Below are 5,943 nucleotides of genomic sequence, written 5' to 3'. Positions count from 1 at the left end.
TCAGAAAGATGTGGAATCTGACTCAGCTGTCGAAGGGGTGGGAGAAGGAGACTCAACGGAGCACAGTTGAAAGCAGTAATTGGAGAAAAATGGAACCATTTCATATTTGTACTGACCCAAGTTCAGATTGTTGAACAAACCAGTTATTTATTATTAATAATAATAGTGATGTCTTATTGACTTCCAATCTTTCCAGCAACACTGTGGAGAGTAAAGCAGGGATTGTAGACTTTATAAGAGAGGAGACAATCTGAAGTTGTGGGACTTGGGCAGTTTGATAACAGTTAGAGCTCAGGTCTTCTGAGTGCTGTATTAAGCTTCCCCAGTGACTCTCAAGCTGGGGTACACATATGACCTCTAGATAGTCAATGATAATAAATTAAAACATTGTTTTTATATTAAAACAAACATGAAGCAATATAGATATAATAGCATGATTTTAAAGATAAAATATAACCCCTCAAAGAACTTTGTTTTGGACTACATCTTCAGTTTTCACCTCACCCAAACCCAATTCATGTGACCCCTTAACTCCTTCCCAGTTAAGGGGTCACATAGTGGACCCTTTGTAAAGTTCCTCACTTATATCCTTGGGCCAGATTCACCTTAAAAGCTGTTTGCAGCAATGAAAGGGGAAAACACGATGTTTAAAGAGAAGTAATATTTTACTTCCACATAATGCTCCATGGTGTTGGAAAAGATGAAAGTTATCCTAATCATATGTTGAAATCATCATTTCAGTAAAGTGAATGAAGTTCTTAGGAAGAAGGTTGACTTCCATATTCTAGTTACTCCCAATTTAAATGCTCATTTAGCTGAGAGGTACTCCTAGGATTGTTGAGTGTGATAACAGAACATTAGTACATGCTATAAATTGTTACAAATGTTAATTGCTTTTTTATGATAAAAATAATTAATGTCCCAGATAAAAGTATATTTCAAGGTAAAAGACAGTGATTTAAAAAAATTAGCTAAGAATCTGCAATGTCAACATTCACTGGCTTAGTCTAACATTAACCAGAAATATATAATCTTCCAATAATCAGTGAATGTAAATTCCCCTAAATTAGAGAACAAGTCTATTTTGTTCATTACCATATCCCTAGTGCTCAAAAGAGTATCATGAGTAAATTTATAGTAGAGGCTCAATAAATTATTATTAAATAAGTAAAGTTAAATTTACAACAGTGTTAGGATTATATCTGCACCAGTGATAGAGATTAATAGAGACATAATTGTTACATGTGTAGAGGACAAAGGTGAAGACATAATTTGGTACAGATCAAGAAATGTAGCTTCAAGATTGGCTTGTTCAGACCCACCAGACATTCTCTGATACATTAAGAAATACCTTGTAATCTATTTAATTTTAGAAACTTCTTAACAATAGGAAAATAAATGATTTATTGGATTAAAAGGGAAAAGAAAGATTTATGGTGATGCTTTGGGAAAAGGCTCAAAGATTTAGATGACTATAAACAAATGGTTTTTCATTGGATATCAGAGAAGAGAGTGAGTGGGTTAATCTTGAAAAACATGATTATCCTACAAGAGTTAAAGGGAAAAGGAGGGAAAAATTAAAGAAAAGAAAAAGAAGAGAGGTATAGTATTAAGATTCTATGTTTCATTAGTGTTCTCATTGACTGTGCCACAAGAAGCCTGACAAAAAGGATTACTCCATAGGGAATGAAAAGAAAGAAAGAAATATTTAAAAATCTAGACATCTGAAGAATTTAAACCAATACTTATAGATACAATGCGAGGTTTTTTAAAAAATAGGATTTTTTATTTGTCACCATTAAAAGTCTGAATTTTAAACAGATTCTTGGACTGGAGGCGCATATCTTTCAGCTCATTTAACTTTTAGTACCTGTCTCATCCCCAGGAGCTTTTCCAGAACTGCTACCTTCACCATGAAGCTCCATGAGTTTTCCCAGGTCAATGTTGGGCTTCTCCATTTTGACTTCTAACAGGAAGAGTAAATATATTGATTGGCAAGCCTTTTCTATGTCTTTTCCAATACAATCTGGAATCAGTTTATTGATCACTTATTTCAAGTCATTTGTCTGCACCTCTTGGGTCATGATTTCCATCATCTTCTGGATTCGGTGGACCTGTTGATGCTGAGCATAAGACGTCTTCCTAATCAGACTGTTGCATTTTTTTTAGTAAAACCAACACAAAATAGATGATACAAATAATCAACGATAGTCTTGAGATCAACATGAGCTTCAGTCATGGTCTGCCATTTTTTGACCATGGAGCACATTTTGTCAGGGGTAAGATCCATGCCATGGAAATTAGTCAGTTTTTGCCCTGAACCTTCTCAATAATTAACTTGAATTTTCTAAATGCAACTTTATTATTCTGCAGTTAAGGTAGGCTCATTTCAAAAACATGGCTCTTGCCCAGCTGACATGGCTCAATGATTGACCATTGACCTATGAACCAAGAGGTCTCAGTTTGATTACTGGTCAGGGCACATGCCTGAGTTTCGGGCTCAATCCTTAGAAGGGGATTCTTTTTCATTATTGATGTTTCTTTTTTTTAATTTAATAAATCTTTATTGTTCAGATTATTACAATTGTTCCTCTTTTTTCCCGCCATAGCTCTCCTCCACCCGGTTTCCATCCCACCCTCTGCCCTTACCTCCCCCCTACTGTCCTCAAGCATAGATGTACCCTTTTTGTCCATTCTCTTCCCGCATCCCCCAACACCCCTACCCCCAAGAATTGTCAGTCCATTCCCTTTCTATGCCCCTGATTCTATTATATTCACCAGTTTATTCTGTTCATCAGAATTTTTTATTACTTGATTTTTAGATTCACTTGTTGATAGATATGTATTTGTTGTTCATAATTTTTATCTTTACCTTTTTCTTCTTCTTCCTCTTCTTAAAGAATACCTTTCAGCATTTCATATAATACTGGTTTGGAGGTGATGAACTCCTTTAGCTTTTTCTTATCTGTGAAGCTCTTTATCTGTCCTTCAATTCTGAATGATAGCTTTGCTGGGTAGAGTAATCTTGGTTGTAGGTTCTTGCTATTCATCACTTTGACTATTTCTTGCCACTCCTGTCTGGCCTACATAGTTTCTGTTGAGAAATCAGCTGATAGTCGTATGGGTGCTCCCTTGTAGGTAACTAACTGTTTTTCTCTTGCTGCTTTTAATATTCTCTCTTTGTCTTTTGCTCTTGGCATTTTAATTATGATGTGTCTTGGTGTGGTCCTCCTTGGATTCCTTTTGTTTGGGGTTCTCTGTGCTTCCTGGACTTGTAAGTCTATTTCTTTCACCAGGTGGGGGAAGTTTTCTGCCATTATTTCTTCAAATAGGTTTTCAGTATCTTGCTTTCTCTCTTCTTCTGGCATCCCCATAATTTGGATGTTGGTACACTTGAGGTTGTCCCAGAGGCTCCTTACACTATCTTCATATTTTTGGATTCTTTTTTCTTTTTGCTTTTCCGGCTGAGTATTTTTTGCTTCTTTGTATTTCAAATCTTTGACTTGATTCTTGCGTTCCTCTAGTCTGCTGTTAGGTCTCTGTATAATATTTTTTTATTTCAGTCAGTGAATGTTTAATTTCTAGTTGGTCCTTTTTCATATCCTCAAGGGTCTCACTAAATTTATCGGCCTTTTCTAGAAAATTCTTGAAAAACCTTATAACCATGGTTTTGAACTCTATATCCAGTCATTTGCTTTCCTCCATTTCTTTCATTTGTGATCTATTTCTTTGTCTCCGCATTTTCGCTGCTTCCCTGAGTTGGTAGAGTTGCTTTGTGTGGTAGGTGTCCTATAGGGCCCAGTGGCTCAGCCTCCCCAGTTACCTGAGGTGGACACTCTTGGTGCACCCCTTTGTGGATTGTGTGCTCAGCCTTGTTGTAGTTAAGCCTTGATTGTTGTTGGTATCACTGGGAGGAATTGACCTCCAGGCCAATTGGCTGTGAGGATCAGCTGTGTCTACGCTGGGAGAACTTCTGTGCTGGAGACACTCTTATGAGACAACACTTGCAAAATTGCAAAAGCCTCTGTGCTCAGCTTAGATGGGGCAGAATCTCAGGGCAGAGCAGACAGCCTTGGCTTCCCGTCAGCCCTGCCCTATGAGGCCCCTGGGTCTCAGTGTCCCTCGGTAATCACTGTAAGCACCTCTGAGAGAAAGCCGCCCTCATGTTTCACCCGCTGCCAGACAGTCCAGTTTCTTCCCGAATGAGTCGGGGTTCCCAGAAACTTTCCCGGGACTGGAGTTCAGTGCAGTCAGGAGCTTCAGTCTCCCTCCCACTTTAGAAGGCCAGCCGAGCACTCAGCCGCCCGTGCATTCAGCAGTCAGTCCTCTCTGCACTCACGCGCCTATGGACCTCTGCCTTCCACAGCTCCCGAGTCTCAGTGTGCTTTATCTTTTTCTGACAGTCCAGATTTTCCCCGAATGAGTCTGGTTTCCCAGCGTCTTGCGCGGGACTGGAGTTCAGTGCAGTCAGGAGCTTCCGTCTCCCTCCGCTTTAGAAAGCCAGCCACGCACTCAGCCGCCCGTGCACACAGCCGCCTGTCCTCTCCGCGTGCGAGTCTCCGTACCTCAGCCTTTTGCAGCTCCTTTGAGTCTCAATGTGCTTTCCTCTTTTCTTCTAGTTGTAGAATATCTACTCAGACAGCTTTCCTGTGGTTCTGGATGGTGTCCGTTTTGGTCTTTTAGTTGTAGTTTAGATATTGTTGTGCAAGGCAGCAGTTTAGGTGTTTACCTATGCCCCCATCTTGGTTTATCCTCATTATTGATGTTTCTATCTCTCTCTGCCTCTCCTTTCCTTTCTGAAACCAATAAGAATATAGATTAAAAAAAAAACAAAACACCTTTGAGACCATCAGATATGATTATGGTACCTTGAGTTCTCATGACTAATGTTTTTCCAATATTGCCTATATTGAACATAGCTGATGCTTTCACATTATACCAATCTTCCTTAGAAAATGGATTAACCACCCAGGCTGTATTTATTAACAAACTGGTTTTTGTTATCTCTAATGGGGATATCAACACACCAAAATGAAGTCTACTCAGCAGGATGAAATTAAAAAGACATTTTAATACTTGTTTGTTATTATTTTCTTAATGGAAATTTTAACATTGTTTTGATACAGTGCATCCAAAATTCTTGTTTAAATCAACCAGTCATTATGTTAATAACACAGTCCAATGAAGTACAATCTACTAATTAAGTTCCATGAGATAGGAACCTTTTTTGTTCAACTCTATCCCCAGGGTCTATAGTGCTTGGTACAATAGGCATTCAATAAATATTTGTCGAGTAAATGGATGAAACTATAATGGATTTTAGCCAGTAGATGGACTCTGAACCTAACATGATTTGATATGTTTGACCAACATCCTCTATTATTGAGTAGATTTATCAAAATATTAAATAATTTCTTGGAATATTCATTTCTTTAAAATAAAATGCTATAATATTATTTTGTTATATTTGGCTAGTAGCCTTCTACTTTTGTCAAACTGTATACTTCAATATTTTTTTAAATGTAGAAATCAGAAGTTTTCAAGGACTTTCTCCTATTTCTTTCCTGGACCAAAAGAGAACCATAAATTCCTAGGAGTTTCTTTAAATTTCAAATACCCAAATTAACCTTGCTATCTACCTTGGAAAATTTACCTCCGAACTTAATAAGAGGAATTGAATAAATTTATCATATATCTATGTTCAGTCAAGTTCGCTGGTGATTTTTCTTTTTTTTTTTTTTTTTTAAATTAAAGTAAGCTTCAAAGTTTAGGACAACTGAGCAGACATTCCAGGACTTGAGTTTGCTTCCATTTAAAAAGTATTAAATGATATAACAAATGCATTGGACCCAATTATCATCCCATCTAAATAGGTAACTTGCCACTGCTAAGAGTAGAGCTTAGGGAGTGCTCATTTTACATACACGATCAGGTTTCTTTTCT

At 37.6% G+C, this 5,943-nt stretch overlaps 1 pseudogene across 1 annotated transcript; it reads right to left on the bottom strand.

Annotated features, from left to right (window-relative positions):
• Positions 1-1,813: 1,813 nt before the first annotated feature.
• On the bottom strand, positions 1,814-4,962 carry LOC308253028 (small ribosomal subunit protein eS1-like; annotated as a pseudogene). The gene is made up of 2 exons: positions 4,837-4,962; positions 1,814-2,400 (listed from the first exon to the last, which is right to left on the bottom strand). The product of its transcript is annotated as a small ribosomal subunit protein eS1-like (transcript).
• Between the last annotated feature and the right edge of the window lie 981 nt (positions 4,963-5,943).

This window comes from Plecotus auritus (genome assembly GCF_963455305.1).
Source record: "Plecotus auritus genome assembly, chromosome: 7".
NCBI lineage: Eukaryota > Metazoa > Chordata > Mammalia > Chiroptera > Vespertilionidae > Plecotus > Plecotus auritus.
The sequence above is the reverse complement of the archived record's forward strand: the minus strand, read 5'-3'. Positions and strand labels throughout refer to the sequence as shown.